General features: G+C 33.8%; 1 protein-coding gene across 2 annotated transcripts in view; it reads right to left on the bottom strand.

The window, feature by feature from the left end:
* Window positions 1-26,761, bottom strand: part of LOC131801555 (zwei Ig domain protein zig-8-like) — a 356,956-nt gene extending 330,195 nt beyond the window's left edge. The window contains exon 1 of one of the 2 annotated variants that reach the window (XM_059120326.1): window positions 26,528-26,761. The gene's annotated coding sequence lies outside the window, so the exon portion shown is untranslated. The remainder of the gene's footprint in view (window positions 1-26,527) is intronic. The other variant, XM_059120325.1, reaches the window with a different exon arrangement.
* Window positions 26,762-26,995: the final 234 nt, after the last annotated feature.

The raw sequence follows: 26,995 nt of genomic DNA on the forward strand, positions 1-26,995 counted from the left end.
AAAAAATCATTTAATGTGAAACCCTTGTAATAGTCACATTTAATGGGTATTGCCATTTATGCTGTCCGCATTAACAACCGATGTCGTGATCGATACCTTTATCTAATTTAGATTCATTTGACTACAAATACTTCAAAAATAACCGAGTACAACTCTAAAAAAACTTTGAATTGTCACGTATACGACATGAACTATTCTAATTTAGCACAAAAGGAGAATAAATACTTTAAATGCCATTAAACATAACCACTTTGTTAGAGACAATTGCTTATTTACAGAAAGTATGTATGCCTACTCAATTTGCTTTAGCTGCACATACACACGAACACATTCTCTTATACATCTGTCGTAAATCAAATTCGACAACAAATTGATGAGCTCTTCTAGTTTAATGCCAAACTGACCTTGGTTTTGTAAATTATTTGCAATGTAACCAGACCACACACACACAGAGGGACACAGAGGGAGATGGAATTGCATAGTAGACATACTTACATAGGTATGAAATGTACAGCTCTTGTCATTCGGAAAAGGTCAGGGAGAATTTGAATGTGAGACCATTCCAGAGGACATGATTCAGCACCATTGTGTGATTTACGCAATGAGTTTTTGAGTAGATTTGACAATGTTTTGTAATTGATTGCAATGCATGTACAATGGTCCATTTGGATTTAAATAGAAATTCTAGAATCTGAATAGAATGAAAAAAAAAGGAATACAAATCCTACTGGACTAAATCGAATAACAGGTATGACGCAAAATGACTAAAATTCCTAGAAATATATTTTTAAATGGTGATGGTATGGATTTGTAGTAAAAATTTATGAGGTTTTGATTGTGAAAATGGATCAAAAGATTTCATTTTAAAACACGTACCCTGTTTTCCCTAGAATTCACAATTTTACCACAATGATCACATTGAGAACGATTTTTTGAAAAGAAAAGTGGTTTTGAATGATATGCCGAGCCTGAGGTCGATTTTATAAGCAGTTGCCAATGTAATCAATGTGAGTATTTGCTTTAATTCGGAACTGATTTTCATAACCATTATTGCGGGAATTCACTTTTAAAGGAAAACTCAATGCAAAAAATTAATGTAAGATACTCCTTGATGTTTTCAATGCGACAATTTCGATTTAAAATGTTTTACTGATAAAATCAAACAAAAACATTTAGTTGGAAATGGGGACTTTAATAAACGTTTTCTTTTAGTTTAAAATCCTTGATATATTTTGCATTTATAAATAACATGAAAAATTAGTCTCCATAAACCTATGGTTATCTACATTAAATCGCACTCTGCATCACTTTATTACAATTATGTTTTGCACGAGAGATAAAATACTATATAATAAGGATGTGATATATCCGTATTTAACATAGAATAGGGTTGGAGTTTTATTTGGTACACCGTAGCTATTTTGTTGTTTTTAAAAACGACAGGTTCATCTCGTTGTTGTTATTTTCATAAAAACTTCGATTATTTATTAGTGGAAAATGGTAATATTCCTAGGGAACATCATAGTTATAGACATACAACCAAGAGAACTGACGAGGATTGATGATTCTTTACAAAACTATGGTACTCTCTTCATACAAGGGCTGTACCAAAAAGTGGATCTATATTGATAATTTTTTGCTAGTAGCGTTTCGATATAATAAGCACTCAAAGTAGCAAAGTTTGGCGAAATTTTTTAAACATATGGTTTTTAAGTAATCCAAAGATTTCTACATATAATTTCAGTCCATATAAAATGTTGTGAAATGTATCTCAAAATATAGGTATCCCTTTGTCAAGGCTATATTAAGGCAATAAAAAAAGTTTGGCCGAAGAAACCGAACTCTTTGTGGGTACTATCAAATCCACTTAAAATTGTTCATAAGCCAAGACTGGCTAATGGCCAGTGTAGCGAGTTCGGAAAAGGTCCCACACTTGTCATAGATAAAAAGGTTCTTTGTAAACCAAAATTTGTGATATTTTTTATTATTTTTATTTTTATAGAGACTCACTCTCCCCAAGAAATTTAATATAATTTTTATAATAATATACAGGGTTGCCCATATTCGACGGACCCATCTGGCAACGCCATAACTTTTGACAGAGATGTCACATCCCTTAATGACATACTGCGTTTGAAGCGTCAGTCCAAGCAGATTTTTACCATGAACCAATACACGCCACGCGAAATAGTTGAAATTTACATTCAACAGAAGAAGTCAATTGTGAAAACTCAACGTGCTTTTAAAACATTAAAAAATGTGAGAAGTGCGCCTTCTAAGAACACCATTAAGCGTTTATACGAAAAATTTTCTACTGGTAAGGCTCTTTCTAATCCGAAGAGGCCATATAAAAGTCGACCAAGGCGATCGGCCGAGAATATCGCTGCCGTACGAGCCAGTGTTGAGAGGTCCCCAAGAACATCCCAAAAACGCCGTTCTCAGCAGTTGGACATGGCTCGGTCCACTTTACAACGGATTATTCGCATTGATTTGCATTTGTTCCCGTACAAAATTCAATTGACGCAAAGAATGTTGCCTGAGGACAAGCCTCGTCGATTGGAATGGGCCCAAAGGTCCGTCGAATATGGGCAACCCTGTTATATATTTTAAATGAAACTTTCTTATTCTAAGATTGTTCTGAGATTCATAGTGAAATTTTGTGTGGAATATTTCTGACAAATAATTTTGTAGAATATTATGATTTGCTACGATCACCTTTAAGGGAAATTTTTATCATATTTTGAAAAAAGTGACAAAAAGGAATCCCTTGGAGACTCAATTGAGTGTTAACATTTTCGACCAAAACTTGCTTTGTATCATGGTGCAAATAAAAGCTAAGGTGCAATAAAAAGCTACCGGCTGAATACAATTTTTTTCTAAGTGCGCCCGACTTCTGCCAATTTGGTATATGTATTTATTGTTTTGAAAAACAAAAACCAAATATTTTCAAAATCAATGATTGGAAGAAACATACATTACATATTAAAGGTTATAACCCTTTTTGCCATGGAATTGGAAGATTGATCATTTTAGATCATATTTTTGAAAGAAAATCCAGGCATTTCATTCATATTTCGGTTTTTTTTTTTTAAATTAATATTCAAAACAATGAAAAATATTAAATAAATTAGACCCACCTGTTGCATATACTTTGGAAAAATTCTGGTAGAAAGCGGGCATAGCCTCTGGGGTGTATTTCTGTACTTTTACGAAGCTGTTCTGCCTCCTTATTGTACCATGCTTTGTACAATCAAACCTTTCAATTATTCCAACGTTTCTCATGTTTCCATTCTCACATTTTGCAAAATTTTTATATTTAAATGTAGTTATTGCAAAAAATTTGTGCAAACAAACCTGCATTCTTATTTAATTTTAGCAATACAATTTATTATTAATATTCCAAGAAATATTTCTGTAAATGAAAATTTATCGAATATTTTGAATGACAAAAACTTAAATTTACATGGAAATTTAAGACTTTTATTTGGTTTGCTCATCATTTTTAAAAGCATTGTGATGTTATTATTTTGTGTTATGAGCATCTATTTATTTTAATAAAATTAAATTTTACCATTCAACAATTTTTTCTTATAACAAAATCAAAAAAGTTTTATTATTGAAGAAAAGCTATAGATTCCTATTGAAATGAAAACTATATGTGATTATTTGTAAAACGAAAGCAAATTGTGATGCATTACATAACATTACTTTATTAAGATGAAAATATCAATAGAGCCACATTCATATTTCAATTAAGGTGTTATTTGAATGAACCAATGCAAATACACATAACCAACCTGCTTTGGGTGTTATTTTTCCACAGAAATTGTGGATGAAATCGAGCTAAACCTTCCGCACTGTAAATGTAATTAATTCTTAATATTTATCATACGCAATGGCATACTTATGGCCAATTAGTGAGAAGAAGTAGAATTGAACATGGCTGTTCCGAGAATGGTCATCCAAGGCAACAAAACAAATGGCCATCTGTATGCCCCACCTGTGTCGATGCTGTCTGTGTATGCGTTTGTGTGACATACACATACTAGCGAAAACTTTTGTAATACACATTCCGACGTGAGAAAGTTCAAGTCACGCAACATTTGCATGCCCAGTTGCGTGTGAGTGTGTTTGTGTTGGTTGGTTGATACGTTCAGCACGTTTCCACACAACATAAATTTGAACACTGAATGTGTATAAATCTGCGTTCCACCTTGAATTTGTTTTGTAGTTTTTTTTTTTCTGGAGACTGTTGATTGATTACAGACATTACAGTAATGACACCAAACTGGGCTGTATTTTTGCGAGAATTGCCAAGTTTATCTGAAATTCCATCTCCTGCCAAAACAATTTGAATTCTAAACGAATGTGAGAGCATTAAGTTACCTTTAATATTAACTAAGTTTGCTTAAGTGTAGATAAAAGTGATTTGAGCCTAATTCATTGAGATGAGAATTATCAAAGGCATGGACTCTTAACTTGGATAAAAATTAAATTTCAAAGAGCCGAAACTCTCTTACCGTTTTTGAATTTTAGATTTATCTAAGGATTCAATTTTACCCATCTGAAAAAGTAGCAAAAAAAATAATCAAAAAAAGCAACAAGGAAAGGTCAAAAGTCGGGCGGGCCGACTATATGATACCCTACACCATTATGCCTATTTAGTAGAGTTTAATTTGGGAATTGATGTGAAGTAGATCATAAAAACTGTGACTTAAATAAGGATTATGTCAAAAAATATTTACTAGAGCAGTAGATATACCGGACCGATTTGAATATGAAAAAATCTATTCAATTTGAGCTGGCATTAGATATATGAAGATGTATATCAAAGCTATATTAAAATCAGAACCGAACACGATAACATTTCGCAGTGGTATATTCGAGTATCTGATGTCCGATATCATTGTGGTGAAGTACATATTACTCATGTTAAACACAAAATCGGATGATACATATATATGGATGCTATAGCTATATCTGAACCGATTTTCGCCAACATTTGAAGCACTTTCTCTTAGGCTGAATTCCGTCAAAAGCGCCAAAATTCAAGCAGCAATGTTCGGCCGGGTCGCATTTTAATACCCTTCACCATTAGGAAGGAACATGAAAAACTTCGAAGACTACCACCTAAATGAAACCCGTTATATGGGGACTATACGAAGACGTGGACCTGCTTACGAAATTAATTTTCATAGGCTTTTGTACCCATTACGAACTTCAAATACGAAATCTTAAACAGTTCCAGTGAATAATGTCACTAAAATCATTAAAATATCGAATATCGGGAGGTACCGTCCTATGGGGGTTATATGAAAACGTGGACCGACATGGCTGATCCAGAATATATATACATTATAGGGTCTATTATGAATATTTCGAAGAGTTACAAACTGAAAGACAAAGCTAATATACCCTTCATAGAATGGTGGAGGGTATAAAAATGGAAAAACTCTAAAATATATCAATATCAATTAACAAACTGTGGGCTGGTAGTTACAAAAAATGTATCCACCGAGACCCAAAACTCTACATTACAGATAATTTGGAGTAATCATTTTGTGGCATTTGTGCCTAAACGTGGACCGATAAAGGGTACTTTTAATACACAGAATTCTGGACATGGTTTGCATTTAGTTACAGAAGGTTTTCAAAAAATGACCTACGTCTTCTGATGGGCGAACTGTCAGTTTTCTTGCTCCGTAATGTTTTTCACCAAAAAGGAAAAATAATCGAGTTTTGTTCGAAATAGTTTGTATCCTACATAAGGTGATTGGGAAACCCATTAGTATCAAAAATTGTCAGTGCCATATGGAGAATGTAAGTATTTCAAAGCCTTCATTGCGATAACTGTTTCATATTAAAGGAAAAAATCGAAAATAATTTCATTTGAAAAAAATCCTATGATTTTCTAGCATCTCTTGATTTATACCTACATCTAATAACAATAATTTCAGAAGAATAATATGAAAATATTAACCAAAATGATTCCCTTCGTGTTCAATTATAATTACCTCAAAATACGTTTGAAAAAATTAAGTTAAAAATGTTCTTGGTGCGTCTATCGGTTGTTGGAATTGATGTATTTAAATTATAAAATACACACATTTAAAAAAAAAAAAAACTAATGTAAAAAAATGTTATTTCTTGTTAATGCATTTTCATATTTCCGAAAGCTTTTCATCTCTGATTGATTTAAATAAAAGTTATGCTTGATTATGGTGAAAGGTAATCTTTTTTGTACACAACGTAAACATATTCGTAAGAGCCAAAATTAAGCTTTCTAGGATTTTTTTATGACTTTCAAATTAATAGATATTCTCATAAATTAAATGTATTTTATATTAAAATTATTTTTTAAAATATGTTTGTTTTGTTTTCATATCGAGTGTCTGCGAACTCGATATTTTGTAATAATTTGAATGAAATTCTACTGAACGTTGTCCGTTTGAAAAATAAATAAATAAATAAATAAATGACAAACTTATTGGAAACATTTGTTCAGTAAAGTCTTGCAGTAAAGTCTTCCAAAGGTTGGTTTTTGTATTATTTTTCAACCGGTTTTACGATTTTTTGAGGAAACATATTTCAATATTTCTATCAAATTAAAGATTTTAACTGGGTGTTGTATTTTAACTTTTTGTAATAAATGAGTAAGAATTGTCTTGACTGGAAAAGCGCATTTCCATGTTGTTGTTGTTGGATTTTATTTGTTGTAGTTTTACTTCTTGTAACAATTATCAACATGGGATAACTTATGTAGCGAAATTAATTGCAGTTTGAATGATCATTCTAAATTTGAATATATCTGCGAAATTGACTTCTACTCAGTATAAACCCAAAAATTCAAAATTGCACCAATATCCATTTTTACGGAGGCACATGACCTCATTAATATTCCACCCATGTGCGATTTTGTGGTAATCAATTTTATTTCCATTTCGCATGTGACCACGAATTCGCCGGATTTCACCAAAACAAAAAAATATCTCATTACATTAATTTAATTATGGTTATATTTCGGTATAGCTGCATATACGAGGTTCCAAAGATATTGTTTCTTTCATCATTACACACTGTTTACTTATGATTTCCCAAGATGAAAATATAACAGAGCCAATTACAAAATTTCCACTTGTTTTTGTTTTTCTTTTGAAAATTAACTGAAAATGATTCCGTTTGGAAACATTTCATTGCTATTTCATTAGCAAATGTCCTATTAACTGGTTTTAATTGAAAATTTCTGTTATCCTTTGATCGTTGTCTCTTCAATGGCCATAAGCCCAACCCAGTCGTGAGAGCCGGCATAAGGAGACAGGAAAAACAAATCTACATTTTAATTGGATGAGATTCTTCATTGAATTCCGTCGACAACATGGAAGTAAATGTAAAGTTATGACCAACATTCCTCTTTGCCTTTCATTATTTTTGGTTTTGAATGAAAAGAAGATAATGTCAACATGGCCATTCGCTCATTCATTCATTCATTCGCTCGCTAGCTCGCTCGCTCACTCATACATTCAAGAAATTTAATATGCAAATTAAAATGAAAATGTTTAGAAAACATTTGACTCTGCACGAAAGAAATGTCGCTGACTGTAACCTTCAGGCTGGCAGGCAGGCTATGTACTAATTTGACACAAAGAATGAACGAATGAACATATTATGTGATGTGTATGATGCCCTTCCATCACTCCTACTCCTGCCAAAAATCCAAGCACAAAAACTGGCATGTGCTCAACAATGTGGAAAGACTTCGACTGACTATGTGTATTATAACATAAAGACCGGTTGGGGAGACATCGTCTTTGTTGGCGTTGAACCACCTTATATTAGCATCCTAGCGACTGGTATCCAGTTCGTCCCGCTCGTCTTCTTGGTTTTCGTTGTTGTTTAAAGTATTCCATACTTATTTTGTTTACCAGAAGGACAATGAAATCACAAAAATATTGTACAGCTTTATTTTTGCTCTTGTCGTTGATGTCTTCGTTGCTGTTGTCATTGTTATTTGAAATTATGATTCAAATGGGGTCGTCTTTCATTATTGCACAAAGTCCAAATATGCCGCACACACATTCATGTCTGACATTGTGATGTACATATGGCACTGTTGACAAAAAGGATGAACCAAGCGTCAAATTCATACATTTTTTTTTAATTTTGAATATATATGATGAAAACCCGAGCTATAGAAGGCGCGTTCAAATATCAACGTTTGTGTGTGCATTTCTTTTATATATCATAATACTTTGAAACATCAATTTGAAACATTGGCGGTCGCCATTAAAAGTGTACATGTTTACATATATATTAGTACATGGAGATATTAAATTTACGAAGAGGAATGAGATTAAAAGCATGATTAAAAGTAAATGTATTCAGGAACGAATGAGACTAAATACAATTTCAATTTAATGTAATCTCAGAGCTAGATACAGGGTAAGATGAAAAAACTGCAACAATGTCAAACGCCATAATTTTTACATTTTTTTAGTTTTATTGATTGAAAGCAAAAAATTTCGGAAATAGCATCAAATTTTAGAATAAGTTTAGATTTGTTCGAATTTGTCACCTTTGGCACGAATTATGGCCTTCAAACGGCCAATGAAACCGTCACATGCTGCCCAAGGTTGTTGATCTGCGGTATTTTAGCCCATTCCCGGTGAAGCGCTTGCTTCAGTTGATCGACACTTTGGTATTTTTAGTGCCAACCTTGCTTTTCAAAATACTCCAGACACAATAGTCCAACGGATTGGTATCCGGAGACTTTGGTGGCCATTGTGCTCTGGAAATGAAGCGAGGAACCTCATTTTGTAACAATTCTTGGGTGGCGCGTGCTGAGTGCGATGGTGCTGAGTCCTGTTGGAATGTCCAAGGTCGGCGGCCAAAATGTCTGAGTGCCCAAGACTTTAACACACCCTCTAGAATATTTTCGCGATAATATTCGGCATTTATTCTGATTGCAGATTAATAATTATTACGGGCAGAGAGCGACCATCGGCTGTTATAGCGGTCCATACCATCGCCATGCCCGGCGCATGATTTCTGGTGGCCATCGAAGATGCACATTTTTAGTCGACCTCTTTGGCAAGAAAACACGATCATTTTTTTTGTTTGGACAACGAATGTTTTACGGTCGGGGAAAACCACTTTCGGCTAAGCAAAGCAACTCTTTAGCTCTTTTGAGTCTAACGAGCGTAGTACTAGACATATACGATTTATTCACATTAAAATGCTGGAGTGCTCTAACAAGAGCCACTTGTGGTTTTCCAGCAAATATAAAGAAATCGCACTATCACGCTTGAATTCCATCACGAATAAAGTTCTCACCAAAATGCTTTTGTACGCTTATATAATGGGCTGTCACTGGAATAATTTTAACAGCTGTCGAACGAGTGGCTTAGAAATGACAGCAGTCTGAAGTTGGTTGCAGTTTTTTCATCTCATCCTGAAGAATTAGAAAATAGTCCAATCAAGATCATTACTAGGAACCTAGGTAGGTATCATTCTCAATTCCATTAATTCCGTATGTTGAATACCGTTTGAAAGTCAGACCATAATTCTATTGCCTGTTATGGGTCGTTTTTTACGTCTATCCCGATGCATTACAAATTGTACACAACTATTTGTAAAGTCTTGGCGAATTAAATATTCAATTGTTTCCATCTCCTGTTTTTTCGCAGCTGCGGCACTGATAACATTAATTTACTTTTAATTAATCTGCTATTCATGAAAAGCAGAATTACCCTGCCCTGCTTTGAACAGAGAGTTTGCTTAACACCAAAGTTACCATACGCGAATCTTTCTCTGTAACTTTTATGTAATTTAAACAGTTCACAGAAACTGTAGCCCGTTTTGAAGATTTCCAGATTTCAAACTCAAACATTAATAACTTGAGTGTATGTACATAAGTGACGAAATATTGTTGACTGCACCTTCTTTCAAATATTAGAACACTGCTCATGATATCTGCCAACACCAAGGTCGATGTTGATAAGAGTAATGAAACTCCGAAAACCAAAACTTCCTGTGCTAAGCTACTAAATACATTTTAAAGAGCTGCTCCACCTCTAATGGCTGTGCAAACATTTAACGGCAACGACAAACACAAATGATTTTTTCAACATCATAAATACTTTTGAATATGGGAAATTGAAATGTGTATGAACCGGGCGTTTGCCAAATGGGTATGCATATGAGAGCAGTGAGGAACAGTGGTTAAATGCGTCTAAATAAAGTAAAATGTCACATACATTTTATATACGGCGATAGTCATAATAGAAAGTCTTTTAAAATATTTGGAATTTTTTAGGCATGGTGAAGAATAATAGTTACATCGTTTATATAATCAAAGACCGCAAAAAAAAAAATAAAAAAATCCAGTCCAAATTTTTGTCAGTATTCCATATTTGCCAAGACTGACATATGCTTAGAATATGAAATGCATCATGAGAGACACATCAAAAGCTATTTCACACACATTCTGAGTATTTAAACTAAATTTAAGATAGATTCTTATTATATTGTATTTTTATGAGTTGTTGCATGTCTGGATTTGATTACAAACGGACCATATCAGTATTACAAATAGATATTTTAAATAGGAATTTTGGATAAAGTGTTCTAAAGTGTAATATAAAGGCCTACTTTGTGCGGACCAGTATTCTTCCATAACCCCCATAATAATGTGGGGAATATATCCGCTTCCACAACGGACAAAATCTCTATAGGGAGTATGACTGTGGGGACTAGTTACAAAAAAAAAAAAAAAATAACTGTAGTAAATTTGGGTTCGCGTTAGCCGGTGCGGGACAAACCTAGAGGAGAAAGTCTCAAGCCCCTGCCGAAGGCCGTCTACTTAAAATAGTTTAAAACAGACATTCCCAGAGGAGAAAAAAATTTAAATTTACAAAAAAGTTAAAATTTAGAAAAGTTTGATTCACGAGCCGGTTTCGGACTTACCCAGAGGAGAAAATGTCATTTTTTTACACACACCCGTTTATGTCCACATTCGTTTTGAACATACACAGCAGATGGGGATTATGTCCGCTACTTTCTGGGAATTATGACCGATTTTTTCTTGGACATTATGGGGGTTATGACCGATATCATTGTAATCGTCACTTTAAAGACTAGAGTAGATAATTCTCAGCCAGAGAGGCTGGTATTCTTTATTATCTCCAAATTTCAAGCAATTCCGTCAGGGTATTTGTGGTGCCGTTATATGGGTCATATATAACGTGGACCTATATGGACAATTTTAGACGAGATGTATAGTAATATATACGTTGTATCTTTTTCGATAGCCTAGGCAGTCAAATATAAATTTGAGTCTCATCTTGATCTATTGCGCAGTACACACAGTAAACCAAGGAAAGAAAACAAAGAAAAAGTCAATTGTCGGGCGGGGCCGCCTATATGATACCCTACACCACTATGCGTATTTAGTAGAGCGATTTATGTGAATGATATGCTTTCAATAAGAATTATATTAAAAAAAATATTGGAGCAATAGATATACCGGACCGGAAAAAACTTGATTGAATATGAAAAAATCCATCCTGATTTCGGATAATAGATATATGGGAGCTATATCTAAGTCTGATCCAATCTCGATACAATTTGAGAGAGGTATTTCTGAGATGTATGTGACATATGGTACCAAAGATCATTATTGTGTAATGCATAGTACGCATGTGAGGTACTTACAACCCCAAATCGGATAAAACATATATATGGAAGCTATAGCTATATTTGAACCGATTCTCACCAAATTTGAAGTACTCATTTCTGAATGAATTCTGATGAATTCAGTCGGAATGCCAAGATTCAGTTAATTTGATATTACCCATTTAGTGCACAATAAATCTGATATCGGATAAAAATAAATATATGGGAACTATATCCAAATCTGATCCTATATCGATAGAATTTGAGAGAGATAGTTCTGAGCTGTATTTGATATCTGTGATGGTACCAAAGATCATTGTTGTGGAGTACATGCTACGCATGTGTGGGACTTAAAACCCAAATCGGATGAAACATATATATCGGATCTATAGATATATCTGAACCGATTTTAACCAAAATTTAATATACTTGCTTCTAGACTGAATTCGGCGGATGTGCCAAATTTTTTTTTGGAAAATTTCATCTAAATGGGATAATATATGGACAGACGGACTAACATGCATAGATCGACTCAGAAAGGTGTTGTATGACGATACTCAAAAGTAACTATGGGTCTATCTAGCTTCCTTCTTCATGTTATAAACAAATGCACAAAGATAATAATACCCTTACCACTATGTGGTGTAGAGTATAGTTTTTTCCTGACCCAAAACAAAAATTTGCAATTACTTTTTAATATGTGAGAGCACTTTCGACAAATTAGTACTTTAAATATATTCAAACAATTTAAATGCGGCATGCCTCATAATCACACGATTATAACTCTTGTCCCAGGATATAATCTTAAATATTCTATATCAAGGCACTGTATTATTTTAATAGAGCATTTCATTAAATTTATTTTCAATTTTGAATAGATGGAATATATTCCCTACATTTTGCTCTTAAATCCACAGTCATGTTGAAAAGAGGGCAACAAAAAAGTTGATGGAAAAAAACCTAACGAATGATACATGTGTAACATCAACATATGGCATAACAGAAACATATTAAAATATCAACGGAAAACCTTTCGTTGGGGATGAAAGCAAATCGCACATTTTGGGGAGCCTGTCGTTCTTCCAAGTGACATGTGAACGATGAAAACCGAAATGCAGACACATGCCCTTAGTAAGATATATGACAAGGCGGCGAGGTGATGACACGTAGAAATGAATGGGAATTCTCGATGAGAAATAATTAAAACCGAAATAAAGAGGCCCCTTTTCCTCCAATGTTACACTTCGCGATACGTCTGCCACTTTGAAAAGTTCTATTTTTTTCCTGTTATGTCCTTGTACAGCAGGAATTATTAATCCTTTCCGGTCAATTGTACAACGCTGTCCGCAATTGTGTTGGCCCAGATGTTGACTACAAAAAGTGCTGACTGTGTGAAAATTTCTAATTTACATTTATTTGACAACGTGCAAAAAGTGCGTGAAGAAGCATCAGCATCAGCGCAACATCCACAGACATCCTTTTTGTTCAAGGCGGAACCACCATAATCATCATATCAGCCATCTGCAACATAACATCAGCCATCAATGGGGGTGAATTTAATTACACATTTCCAAGGAAACTCTCGCCATGTTTACAAAACAAAACAAAAAAAAAAAATCTCAACTTTCAGTTCGGGTTACGGGAAAACTCTCGTTGGGCACAGTGTCGGCCGTGTGCGGGTATGGGATTTCTTTATCTTGACGTTGATGTCAAATTTGAATGTGTATTCTGGAATGGGTTGATTGTCAGTATCCAATGGAAAAAACCTAAAAATATCATAGACTGCTTCAGTCACTTAAACTCCACTCGGCGTTGCCTAATAAAGGATATTTATTCAGATGAAAAATTCCATTTCATTAAATTTCCAATGGTTGGTTAGTCCGACATAATTCCTTAATTAATGTTCTACTCACAGAAATATTGTCTTTGATGTAGATGAGATAAATTCCTGATAGAAATAGATTTCATGCAGACCCTAATTTAATTAATGTAATTACCATTGATTAAGATACTTTTAAATATTTAAATTTTCAATTAAAATTAAAATAATGTTAAGACATCAGGGATTTGCAATAACAAATAGCAGTTGCGTTGAAGTGTCCATGCAACAATTTTATTGGAAGTATGACAGTTGAGTAAAAACACAAACATTTCTAAAATAATCTGATTTATTTACAATGGGAAATAAGTTGATAAATATTTATTTATATTACATATCAAAGTTATGAAATAAAAAAAAAAAATAATGAAAAAATATTCGATGAATTGTATTGTTAACAAACTGTGAATTTTCCACCAAACAAAACATTAAAACGTCAATCATTAAATTTGACATATGTTTAGTAGCTTGTCCCATCTGTATAATCTAATTATTTAAATCATTTAATTGCAAAAAGGACATTTTCATTTCGTAAGTTTTGATTATTGATGGTTTTATCAAATCGCCCTTTAGACAAAAGAATGAAAACAAAAGCAAAACAAAACAAAAAAGCTTGAACTCAAAACAAAATCCATATTCACTTTCATTTTCATCGCTGTATCCAAAATGTCATCACTCAGTGACTTACATATATCACGGCAAATTGAAAACTCCCAAGGAGGAAGAAATGAAAAATCATATTCTTCTTCATTTCTCAAAACAGATGTCTTGCAAAGATTGAACTTAAATGCGGTGTGTCATTTCACAGTGACATGCACAAATCTGAATCACCACCGGGGACAAAAAGTGGAATGAGTTGACAAATTGATAATGATTTTAAGGAAGTGGAGTAAGGTTTGGTTTCGCTAAACATTTTACACCTGTCACTCCACAATAAGTGTGCTCTATTTAAAAGTGAACCGAATTTAACGATTTTTGCAATGAAATGCCATAAACAGGACCCAAGCGGAGAACTGTGAAAAGCCAATTGATTGGATAATGTAAATAAACTTACAGACTTTAGGAAATAAGATTCACTTGCTGTTTCACAAATACATTTGAGAATATAGGTCACTTTCTTATCAAAGCATATTTTTACCAAACATTGCGATCTAGAGCTTTATTCCATCGCATGTGCAGTTATACATTTAAGAATGGTTAATGAGTTTACTGCAATATTTATACCTACACTACACTAGTTGTTGGTGCAAAAAATTTGTAACACCTCGAAATATTGGTCCTAGACCCAAGATGTTATATGTGGGTCTTTTCATCTCACCCAGACGGGTCGATTTAGCTATGTGTGTCCGTCCGCCCGTCTGTCTGTCCGTTTTAATTGTAATCACGTTACAGGTCTCAATTATTGTCCGATCCTTACGAAATTCTACTTGAAGTAAGAGTTAGGGGCAGATTAGGAGCTTATTTTTGGAGATGATCTGAAAATATTGTACGGGCGAAGTGGACCAAAAATTGAAATGATTCTGATTCTACAGGTCCAAACTAAAGTCCAATCTACAAGGAATTTCACATTAGTTTAGAGTTTAGGAGATGACACAAGCCTATCATTATTGATGACCATCGAATAATATTCTGCGGGTAAAATGGACCACAACTTCTGCGTAAAATTATTTTGAACAACTATCAGCACCACATATGGCGTGAGTATAGGGCAAATGGTCATTTTTGAGGGAATGTATGGCTTTATTTCAAAAACAAAATGCCCCAAAATGGGTTTGGGTCCAAGGGGGCATTCCAATACTTTATAGTGTTGAAGGGTATGGTGGGCGCCACATGACTATAGCCTTTGCTTACGTGTCTTATTATCATTAGGTACTATTTTTAGCCTTAATGAAATCCAAATTGGCAGTTTTGAAACAATTAGGTTTATTCATGGACTGTGAAATGTATTCAAACGGCTATATTGAATACTACCGTTACATAAATGCAGTAAATGGTCAACAAATTACATCTTATTGTCATGAAAGATGTGGATAAAACTATAAACGTATGTTTTGTGTATAGAATTAAACAATGCAATAGGACATAACGTCATTTATTATGTCCGAAAAGTTTTTCACCATCTATGTTTAAATTTTGCTGTAAAGATATCTATTAACTTCAACGGATTGTTAGAGAGACGACTGTAAACTTTTTATTTATCCACTTCATGATTGAGAGAAAAAAGGTTTCGGGCAAGTCAAACCCAACGTTTTTCTATATCCTCCATACAAAGGGAATATATAATATTTACCATTCAGTTATAACACCACGTAAATTTCAATGTGTGTATATTCTTGATCAATATGACGCTACAATTTAGAAAATTCCAAATATCTATTATTTAGATATGGAGGAGGTACAGCTGTGGGTACAGCTATGGAGGTACAGCTGTGGGGACTTGGACATATAAAAATAGTTCTTTGTAAGAATGTTTCCTGTACATATAGCACACAAACTACAGAATATTTTGTTCACACATATGACCAAAACCGCCACAAACCAATGAACCAGATGGGACAGTCATATGGGGGCTATATAAAAAGCCTATATGACCTATTTTCAAAACTACCCTACAACAATTCCACTTCACTTCGTTTGGAAACTAGAGCGATTTCCTCAGACGAACAAATCGACAGAAGAGGTAGAATCTTATGATTATTAAGAATATATGTACTTTTTGGCGTCAAAAATTCTATATTCGAAGATTTACAACGGAACGACAAATCTAATATGCAGTCCATCCATTTACCATACAAAGGGTAGAGGGTATAAAAACAATAAAAACTCAGAAATACCAATATTTTGTTTAAAATTCAGAAAAACCATTTGCATTTAAGATGTTTTATTAAAAATTCATGGAATTTCATTTGTTATTCAAATCATTTGAAATTCTATATCTATTTGAAATACAGAATATTGCAGTTGAAAATCAAATATTCCCTTTGAATGTTCCCTTTCAGAAATTCCATTTAAAATTCAGAATAATTCATTTGAATTTTGAAAATTCAGAATTTTTAACCAATATTAGGAAAATGAGTTTTTCGAAATATTCCACCACAAAGATTCATCTAAGATCACTAGTTCCGAATTTCAAACAATTTTTAGTTTCAAATGGAATATCTGAATTTTTATTGGCATTTTCCGATTTACACTTCAAAATAATGTACCTGTTAGCGATTGCTAGCCGCTTCCAGTTCAGATTGGTTATTTATTTATAGCATTAAATGTGCAAACTCCGAACTTAATATCTCAGTATCCTAAAATTGTGTTAGTAGGCTGTCTTGCCTTGGGAAACCGTAGGTCGTATTTCATTTTCTAAAACGCTATAAAGTAATTAACCGAGTGTCAAAGTGAGAATGTCCCATCTTGGTAATTCAGTCATTCATGTATAATTTCTGCAATTAAGAAATTACATATCATTTTTGTCTTTTACCTATTTAATAAAACTAAGCCCTAAATTATATCTTAACAAAACATTTTTATATTCATTGGCATCACTTAAACTTGAAACTATCGCAAAAACGTGGAAGGAGACACATCGTAATTTACTATTAGTTGTAGAGATGTCACGTTGTTTGTCCTTAAAAATAACTTGTTAGGCCGTAATAGCCGGCTATTAACTATTTTATTTGTGTGGAGTAAACAAGGAAAATGATAAAGGCCTCAGATACAAACGACCCCTAATGAACATCTTTCAAAAGTTTTATAGACAATTTATGGAGCTTGTGAACTCAAAGGTGAATAATTTGTGCGAAGCAAGTAAACAAGTTCTTGGCGCCCAAGTGTAAGGCAGCAAGAAGTTGGACTTGTTTAATGTAACTCGCCATGCATGTATACTGTTGCTTACATACATAAATACGTACACATACATATGGAAATTTCTCTGTGCGGGAGTGAGATTGAATGTGACATATTAAGCATCCTTTTAGTAATGTTTCATGTACACATACATACTCAAACATACATGAATATGGTTGTAAGGGTTGTATCGGTTGTATCATGCATTCGTGTACATACATCTCGTACTTCTAAACATGTGTGCAATTGCGGTTGTTTATCTAAATAAACAACAAGAAAAATAACAAAGTATACAGACACACATGCAAACTCGTTCTATGTATGTGTGGGAAATGTATGTATTGACGAACATAGTGAAAGCATATGCACTGGATAATTTGTATGTAGATGTCGAAAGGTCTCGTAGCAACAATCCCTGCTCCCGCACCAGTGCCATTACCAGCAAAACAACTCAGACATGCTGAACGTGTGTATGTTGAATCCAAACAAATATTTGCTTATTACCAAAAGATGATACTCGAGCGGAGATAGCACATCCCCTTTCTACTAAAAGAATTCCTTGGCGAAATAGGGTGTGGGTGTTTTTAAACTTTTTTTGCGGTTAGTGTAATATTTTTGATATAAGATCGGGAAATTAGCAAAAACAGTACATATCTAAATGCTATTGAACTTTAATAAAAATGAAATTTTACCATGACATATTTTGTGACATGGAAAAAGATGAGCAACGAGTCTGTTTCCATATCAAATAGCTAATACTGCGTAACAGAAAAAAGTTACTTTGCCTGTTCGTCGATGTCAAGCTTGAACTCTATAGGTCATTTTTAACTCTTAGAAATTTTAAAAGTTTTAATCAGTTTTCTTATTGATTTGGCCCTGAATAATTGAAAAATAAATAATTGATTTAAAGATAATCTGAATATTATTTTTATTTGATTTTAAAATAGAAAGCTTTCCATTTCCATATAATAACCATATTTTAAAATTGTAGAAACAATATGTATACGAAACAAATTGAAATTGGAAAAATCCTGTTTTTAAAAACGTATTGTAATATACAAATTACAGATACTTATCTGAAATTATCCAATCTTGGGTCTCTTAATGAGAATTTCAGTCAAACATTGAGGCATCCCATATATAAGTTTGAGACGAAAATCCAATTACAATTAATATAAGCAAATAAATAAAATGAGATCAATTGTTGATGTAAGACTTGAAATAATCCCCAACCTTTGGTAATGTCATACAGTGTGAATTGTGTTTTCCTACAAATCAGAGTATTACGAGTTCGGTACTAGCAACAGTTAAAAGAAAAACAAAGGAAAAAATCATAATTAATAAATTGTAGAGTCATCACAAGGTGAATTTACCTCTGTTCTTATGATATTGTAACGATATTCGGCATTTATTCGACGGTCGATTAATACGAGCGGAGAGCGACCACCGCGCTGGAGTTCTAGTGGCCAACCGAAGGTGCACATTTTCAGCTGACCTCTTTGGCAAGTAAACACGATCATTTTGTTTGTTTAGAAACTGCTGGACAACGAAAGTTTTCTCATCGGAGAAAATTTAATTCGGCAGTTCACCATTTTCGGCCAAGCGAAGCAACTCTTTAGCTCTTTTGAGTCTATTTTCTTTCTGTTGCGGTGTAAGTTCTTGCGCTTTTTGGAATTTCAATGGCTTTACCCCGAGCTCTTTTTTCAATATATGCCGAATGGAATATTGCGATATGTTCAGCTCACGAGCCATTTTTCGGCCACTACGACGCGAGTTTCGATCAAATCGTTTCTTTACTTTTCGAACCATTTCTGCTGATGTTGCTTTTTTGGTTGCAGTTTTTTTTATCTCAACCTGTATTTCAAACTACCGAATTTAAATTTGGATCTTAAAATTATAAACTTCATGTTGTTCCATAATGTTATTTTTAACTTTAACCTGCCGCTATCATGGGTACTGCCTTAAAGAATTTCCTCATGGACATTTTTTTTGTAAAGCATTTTGTCCAGACTTGACGCTTGTAAGTTTTTGATAACAACATTTATTTTAGTAAAACTAAACATGCAGTTTGTACGTGTAAAACAAGTAAAAAGCAGCTATGTCTTTTAAAAACCTCCACCATTTAGGAGGAATTTAAAAATGTTCAAAAAATGACCGTCGAAAAATACCGCTTAAATGACAACTGTTATTTTGGGTCCATACGAAGACGTGGACATGCATAAATAATTTTTGTCATCGCCTGTAGTACCGATTCCAAACTTCAAATACGAATTTTGGCTTAGAATTTTACGCTGATCAAGAATATGTATCTAACATGAGCATTTCGAGGAGTTACAAACGAAATAACAAAGTTTATCTGCCCTCCACAGTATTGTGTAGGGAATTACAAGTCCTATTTATTTGTCTACTCTTAGTGGACCATAAATAATTGCTTATTTCAGACATCTTGCCCTAAAACTGGTTGGGATAGTCATTAATCTAGTAATACGATATGTTCTGGATAGTATTAACATCGGAATCCAACCTCTTATTCCACATTTCAAATGTGAAATACTACAACAAGGTCTTCATTAAAATTCAACAGGTATTTATCTACATCTTGATATACTACTTTAAAGGGACATTTTCTTACATTTTCACATCCGGCCGAAATAGAAACATCCCTCATTTCTATAGCTTTAACTTCGTGGTATAAAAGTTAATACAATATTTAATTAGGATCACAATTTATGCTCAACAAATATTTTCTATTCCAAAAGGCTAAATGAGCACTTTTTCCCAGAATTTTCAAACGTTTTTCCGGCGGAAATAAATTATTGTATAAAATTCAACTGAGGTTAAAACTGTGAAGGCGGAATTTTTTTCTATTTCACAGGCATCATTTCCAGTACAACAATTACAAAATTATAAACTAGGGTTTCGATTTCGAACATAGAGTGCAAAATTCATGAAGCTTCAATGTTAAAATAAAAAGAAATAAAAAAGGGCCACAACATCTGCGGATAAAATGTAAATTAGTTTTACTTATAGCCTATTTTTGGACAAAGTATAGTACCTTCATTATGAAGGAAAATTCACGTACAAAAATTTTATTTATTTAATAGTTTAGTTAAGAAATATAGGCAATTCCTCTTTGACGTTATATATATATATTTTTTTTTTTTAATTGGCGAAAACAAGTTGCAACTGATATGGAAGAGGTTCCACTGGAATTTATATAATTTTAGAGAAGAACATTACATTGGAAAATTTACACTTTATATGTTAAAAAAAAACTATTATTAAAATGAGTTATTGACACCACTATCCCTCGGAACTAAATATGGAGATATAAACGTACAATTATATTGCTATGAAATAGGGTTGATTGACAATTTTACAAAAAAAAGTATGTGTTTATAGAAATGAAGAAAATGTCCCATAATTATAAAGGTAAGGGTCCGATTTTTCGATATCAGAAATATACTGATGTATTCAGAAATTATGCAGTTTGAACAAGTTAGAAAGCACTAAGTTCGGCCGGGCCGAACTTTTAATACCCTCCACCATTTGCAACGAATTTGGAAATTTTTAAAAAATAAAATCCTTAAAAAATTCTGTTAAAATTTTAAAAATACCGAATATAGCTGTCATATTGGGGTCTATACGACGTGGACATACATAGGCATTGTTTGTCATAAGCCATTACCATGTTCAAATTGGAAACTTGAAATAAACGGTAAATAATGTAGCTAAAATCATCAAAATATCGTATATAAGGAGGTGCCGTTAAATTGGAGCTGTGCAAAGACCTGGACCAGCATAGACAGTTTTCTGTCACAGACTGTAGCTTCCATTACGAACTTCAAATACCACATTTCAAACAATTTCGGTGGGTATTGTACCTAAAATCGTCAAAATACCGAATATGGGGAGGTACTGATATATGGGGCCTATACGAAGACCTGGACCCGCACAGACAATTTTCTGTCACAGACTGTAGTATTCATTACGAACTTCAAATACCAATTTCGGTGAATAATGTCGCTAAAATCATCAAAATACCGAATACAGGGAGGTACCGTTATAGGGGGGCTATACGAAGACATGGACTTGCACAGACAATTTTCTATCTTAGTCTGTAGTATTCATTACGAACTTCAAATACCAATTTTGAAACAATTCCCGTGAATAATGTCGTTAAAATCATCAAAATACCGAATATCGGGAGGTACCGTTGTATGGGGGCTATACGAAGACATGGACTTGCACAGACAATTTTCTATCTTAGACTGTAGTATTCATTACGAACTTCAAATACCAATTTTGAAACAATTCCGGTGAATAATGTCGCTAAAATCATCAAAATACCGAATATAGGGAGGTACTGATATACGGGGCCTATCCGAAGACCTGGACCCGCACAGACAATTTGCTGTCACAGACTGTAGTTACTATAACGAACTTCAAATACCAAATTTGAAACAATTCCCGTGAATAATGTCGTTAAAATCATCAAAATACCGAATATAGGGAGGTACCGTTATATGGGGGCTATATGAAAACGTGGACCTACATGGCCCATTTACGAACTTAACCTGCCTACTGGAAAAATAAACATGTGTGCAAAATTTTAGCCATCTATCTCAATTCATTCGAAAGATAGCGTGATTACAACAAACAGACAGACGGACAGACAGACAGACGGACATCGCTAAATCGACTTAGAATTTTACGCTGATCAAGAATATATATACTTTGTTGGGTCTGACATGAGTATTTCGAAGAGTTACAAACGGAATGACAAAGTTAATATACCCTCCATAGTATGGTGGAGGGTATAAAAATAGCTGCCCGAAAATAGCAAATGTTTGTCAAAGATAATTTGATATACTTTTTTTCTCAAGAGATTATTTTTGTTTCGAGAACATGACCACGACCTAAGCTTTTCTAAGTTCTTAATTTATTATAATAACGTCGTAACTGAGAGGTCGAACAATATCCAAATATAAAGCAGTAAGGAAAGGTCAAAGTAGAGCGGGCCGACTATATTATACCCAACATCACTATGCGTGTTTAGTAAAATGATGTAGTATCTGATGTTCTGTATCAAATATTATTGCTGTATAGTGCATATTACGCATGTGAGTGACTTTAACAACAAACCGGATGAAACATTTGTATTTATAGCTATATCTGAACCCATTTTCACCATAATTTTAGGCTGAGTTACGTCGGAAGTGCCAAAATACAGTCCATTTGGTGCACAAAAAAACTGTAATCGGATATACATATTTATAGGAGATACATCCTAATCTGATCCGATCTCGATTAAATTTGACATATATAACTGAACCGATTTTCTCCAAATTTGATTTACTTACTACTAGATTGAATTCGGTCGTATGTACCACAATTCACACTATTTGGAGAGATATTAGCCATTTGATGCACGAAAAAAATCGGATAAATATATATATAGGAGCTATATTCAAATCTGAACAGAACTTGACAAAATTGTAACGACTTATTTCAGAGCTGTATCTAATATCTGGTACCAAAGATCATTGTTGTGGACTGCATATTACGCATGTGAGAGATTTAAAACCCCAAACAGGAGCTATAGCTATGTCTGAACCGATTCTCTCCAAATTTTGCGGACTTGTTTCTAGACTGAATTTGTCAAATCTGCCAAAATCAGGTCATTTGGACTGATATTGGCCATTTGGTGCACAATAAACCTGAAATCGGTTAAAGGTATTTAAACCGATTCACACCAATTTCAGTAGGGTTCGTCCTTGGACCAAGCAAATATTGTTTGGAAAATTTTATCTCAATCGGATAATAAATGCGACCTGCATCTTGTCATGGACAAACGGATGGACAGATGGGCTAACATGCATAAATCGAATCAGAAAGTGATTCTATCAAGAAGTGAATCATTTAACTTATATATGATATAAATATTACCACATGCCGGGTTTGGAATATATCGACTACTTTCCCCATTTTATATGTTATATGTTTTTTTGGAGAACCTTGAACTTTTGTAAGGAATATACAAGAAAGAATACACCGACATGGGATAGCTTTTCATTTATAGAAATATTGACTTGTTTCGCTTGTTATGAGACTTATAATTATTCAAAATTTCGCCCACAGAAGGAATGAACTAGTAAATCCGATATTAACATCAGATCATGTGGTACGAATATTGAAAAGTGCCTTGCTAGAAATCGGGTGCTCATTTTGGATTTTCAAAGAGTTATGATTATTCGAACTTATGTATTTTATGTCCCTTTGTCGTTGTGACTTTTTATCTTCATATAAGACTTAGAGTTGGTACAAATATGGGTATATGTGATATTTGAAGACTATCACACTCTTCTCTCTTTTTTTAATAAGTCTTGTGAACATACAGAATGTTGAACTTTTGTGGTAAACATACTAGAAGGAGTAGGCCGATACTATCCATCCTCTCGCCTAGCACTCATAAAAGTATCTGAAAAATTTGAACAAAAGCGGATGATCTTTCGCTGTCTATGTGGAAATAACTTTCTTTAAAATGTTTATCGTTTAGGGAGGTACGAGAAGGAGTAGCCCGATAATGTCCATTTTCTCGTCTGACCTGGCGCTCATAAAAGTATTGGCAACATTGGAACAAAATCGGAAAATCCTTACGCTATCTATGTGGAAATAACTTTCTTTGAATATGTGTACCCCTTTTACCCCATTTCCGAACTCAACTCAAGTTTGATGATAATATATTAATAGTGATCTGACGATGTATTAGTACTAAAATATGAAACAAGAGTCCGATTGTCTATTTCGATATTTCGCAAATTCAAATATTTCTTCAAACTCTCTCTCTCTTTCTGAATTTTGCATAATTTTAACTCTGGTTAAATGCAAATTATTTCCCAATTCTATTGAAAGTTTGCACATTGTAATTTTGTACTAACAGTAAATTTAATAAAAACAGGTTAAAAAGCATCGGTCTTTTTTGCCGGCAGATATGATTATTAAAATTGGTAACCTTCTATGGAGTAGGTTCCAAAGGAATGGTTAAATATTTTCCATTTTGTAAATATTATATAAATATTGCGATGTGGCAGGTTGCTTCCTTCACTTTATAGGAGATAGGTGACACTTTTAAGAAAATGTTAAATTGTTTTTTTTATGCGAAATCATAAATTTGATATTCATCTTAGGTCTCTGGTTGAGGGAAATATTTAGATATAGCAAGTTGTAAAGAATCGCTGCCTTGTTTTGCAAGTTATGACAGATAAATATATTCAAAATTGTGACCACCGTCTGTGGGCGAGGTCCCAGAAGGAGTTTGCAGATATATATCATCTTCCAGAACATATCTTGTGTTAAAAAAAAATGTTTGTTTGTGCGAAATTTGAAGAGAGTTGAATTCTTCTTTCGCTTTCTTTGAGCGTTTTTATTTTTCAAAATCTTGAACTCTGTGTGGGGGAGGTACCAGAAGAACTGGTCCGATCTCTATTTTTATAATAGATCTTGCGTTGATGGAAATATTGAGATATACCAAGTCTGAATGGAATCAAATGTTAATTTCGCGTTTTATGACATATGGATATTCAAAATTTTGCTCTTTACCCTTCACAGCAGATCTTGTGTTAGTAGAAATAATGGGATGTGTGTAATATGAAGAGAACCGGATGCTTATTTCGGATTGTATAAACGTTTTGGTTATTAAAGCGTTGGCCCTTTGTGGGGGAGGTACCAGAAAGAACGGCCCGATTTCTGCCACATTTATAACAGATCTTGCTTTGATAGAAAAATTGGGATGTGCTAAGTCTAAATGTAATCGGAAATTAATTTAGTTTTATGAGCTTCATGGTTATTCAAAATTTTGACCTTTGTGGGGGAGGTACCAGAAGGAGTGGACCGATATATTCCACCTTCGTACCGGGCCTTGGGTTAGTAAAAGTATTATGATGTGTGTAAATTGAAGACATTCGAATTGTCACATCACATTTTATAAGTGTTATAATTATTCAAAATGTTGGAACTTTGTGTGGGAGGTACTTGATGGAGTAGACCGATATTGTCCATTTTCGCACCTGACCTAGTACTGATGACAAGTTGAAACCAAATCGGATTATTCTTTCTCTTTCTGTGCATTAAAATATTTTTGAATATGTCAAATTTCGGAGAGCTACCAGAAGGAGTGCACCCATCTCCCATATGACGACGGACCAAGTTTGGACCAAAACGGATGATCCTTTCGAGAGTTATCGTGCGCACCTGTCAGACAGACGGACATCGCTAGATCGACTCCAAATGTCCTGAAACCGATTTGGTCCAAAAAGACCTAGGGTCTAAAATCGTTATTTCGATGAGGCACGTTTTGACCATATCAAATGCCTGTGGGTATAAAAATGGGATATATAGATCCAATTTTGAGGCACATCTCAAACAAGGAACACATAACTAAATGGTCAAACGCTGATGGCATATATCTGTAGGCAAACAGTAAAAAACTACACTACACTTGCGAATGAATGTTAAGATAGCTAATCTAACGACAAACTTCGTCAGACTTCGAACTTTAAGGTATGCATACGTTTGCAATTATTCCTAATTGTTGTTAATTCTATTGTTAAATTATTACAGAGAAGTATAGTAGATTCAAACTAGATAAACTCCCAGTAGATGTTAACCAAAATATATTTATAGAGTTCTGACTGAAGGCATTTTGAATCAATTTTCCTTCTTGAGTTTGGCCCTACCGGACTAACTTTTATTAGTCACATTTATGACATACCAATCCTTAAGAAAGCCCACAAAATGACCCATGCCCGTTCAGTACTGTTTTGGTGGTACTTTTATTTTTATTTACATCGCCCAAGATTACAAATACCAAATCATTTGCAATGTTTTCCTTTCGTTGGCTTAAAAGCACGCCCGCTAACCTGGCGATGGTGTAAAATGTAATATGTAAATGAATTGATGTGCATGTGTGTGTATTTCTGACATAGCCAAACATTTGCAACAAGCACACAAATCCTTTTAAAAAACTGTATAACTTTGTGCATGTGTTTTTGTATGGGGGAGGGGGGTGAGTATCAGAAAGAGGCCGTATGTTAGCGGAGAACAACACGATATCATGTTCCGCTTGTATTTTTTTTTTACCTTGTTAGGAGGCGCCCTTGCTTTGCTTTTCCCTTCGTCCGATCGTTCGTTCATTCACACTTTGATGTAATGTTTGGTAGGAGCACAATTCGTGTTTGTTTGTTTGTCTTCTTCAGATTTGCATGTATGTCCGCGTGTGTGGGACTTTGTGCGGGGGCTTTCAGAGTGTGTGCTCACGTCCATGAATATATCCAAATGTTTTGATGATGAGGGACTTAAATGCGAATTAGATAACCTGATTAATTATGTTTATTAAAAAAAAATTGTTTTTTTTTGTTTTTTTTCTTTTATTTATTTATTCGTCGACTTGCGACTAAGAGGATGGAACTAAGACTAACTTTTACATTTTTAATTTACTTATTCTACAGGTATTATTTGTTAATTAATTATTGCAGTGTTAGCATAAGTTTATTTTAAATGAAATTTGATTAACACACTTTTGTAAATAATTGTATACTCAGCTCCAGA

This window comes from Musca domestica, unplaced genomic scaffold (assembly GCF_030504385.1).
Source record: "Musca domestica strain aabys unplaced genomic scaffold, Musca_domestica.polishedcontigs.V.1.1 17, whole genome shotgun sequence".
NCBI lineage: Eukaryota > Metazoa > Arthropoda > Insecta > Diptera > Muscidae > Musca > Musca domestica.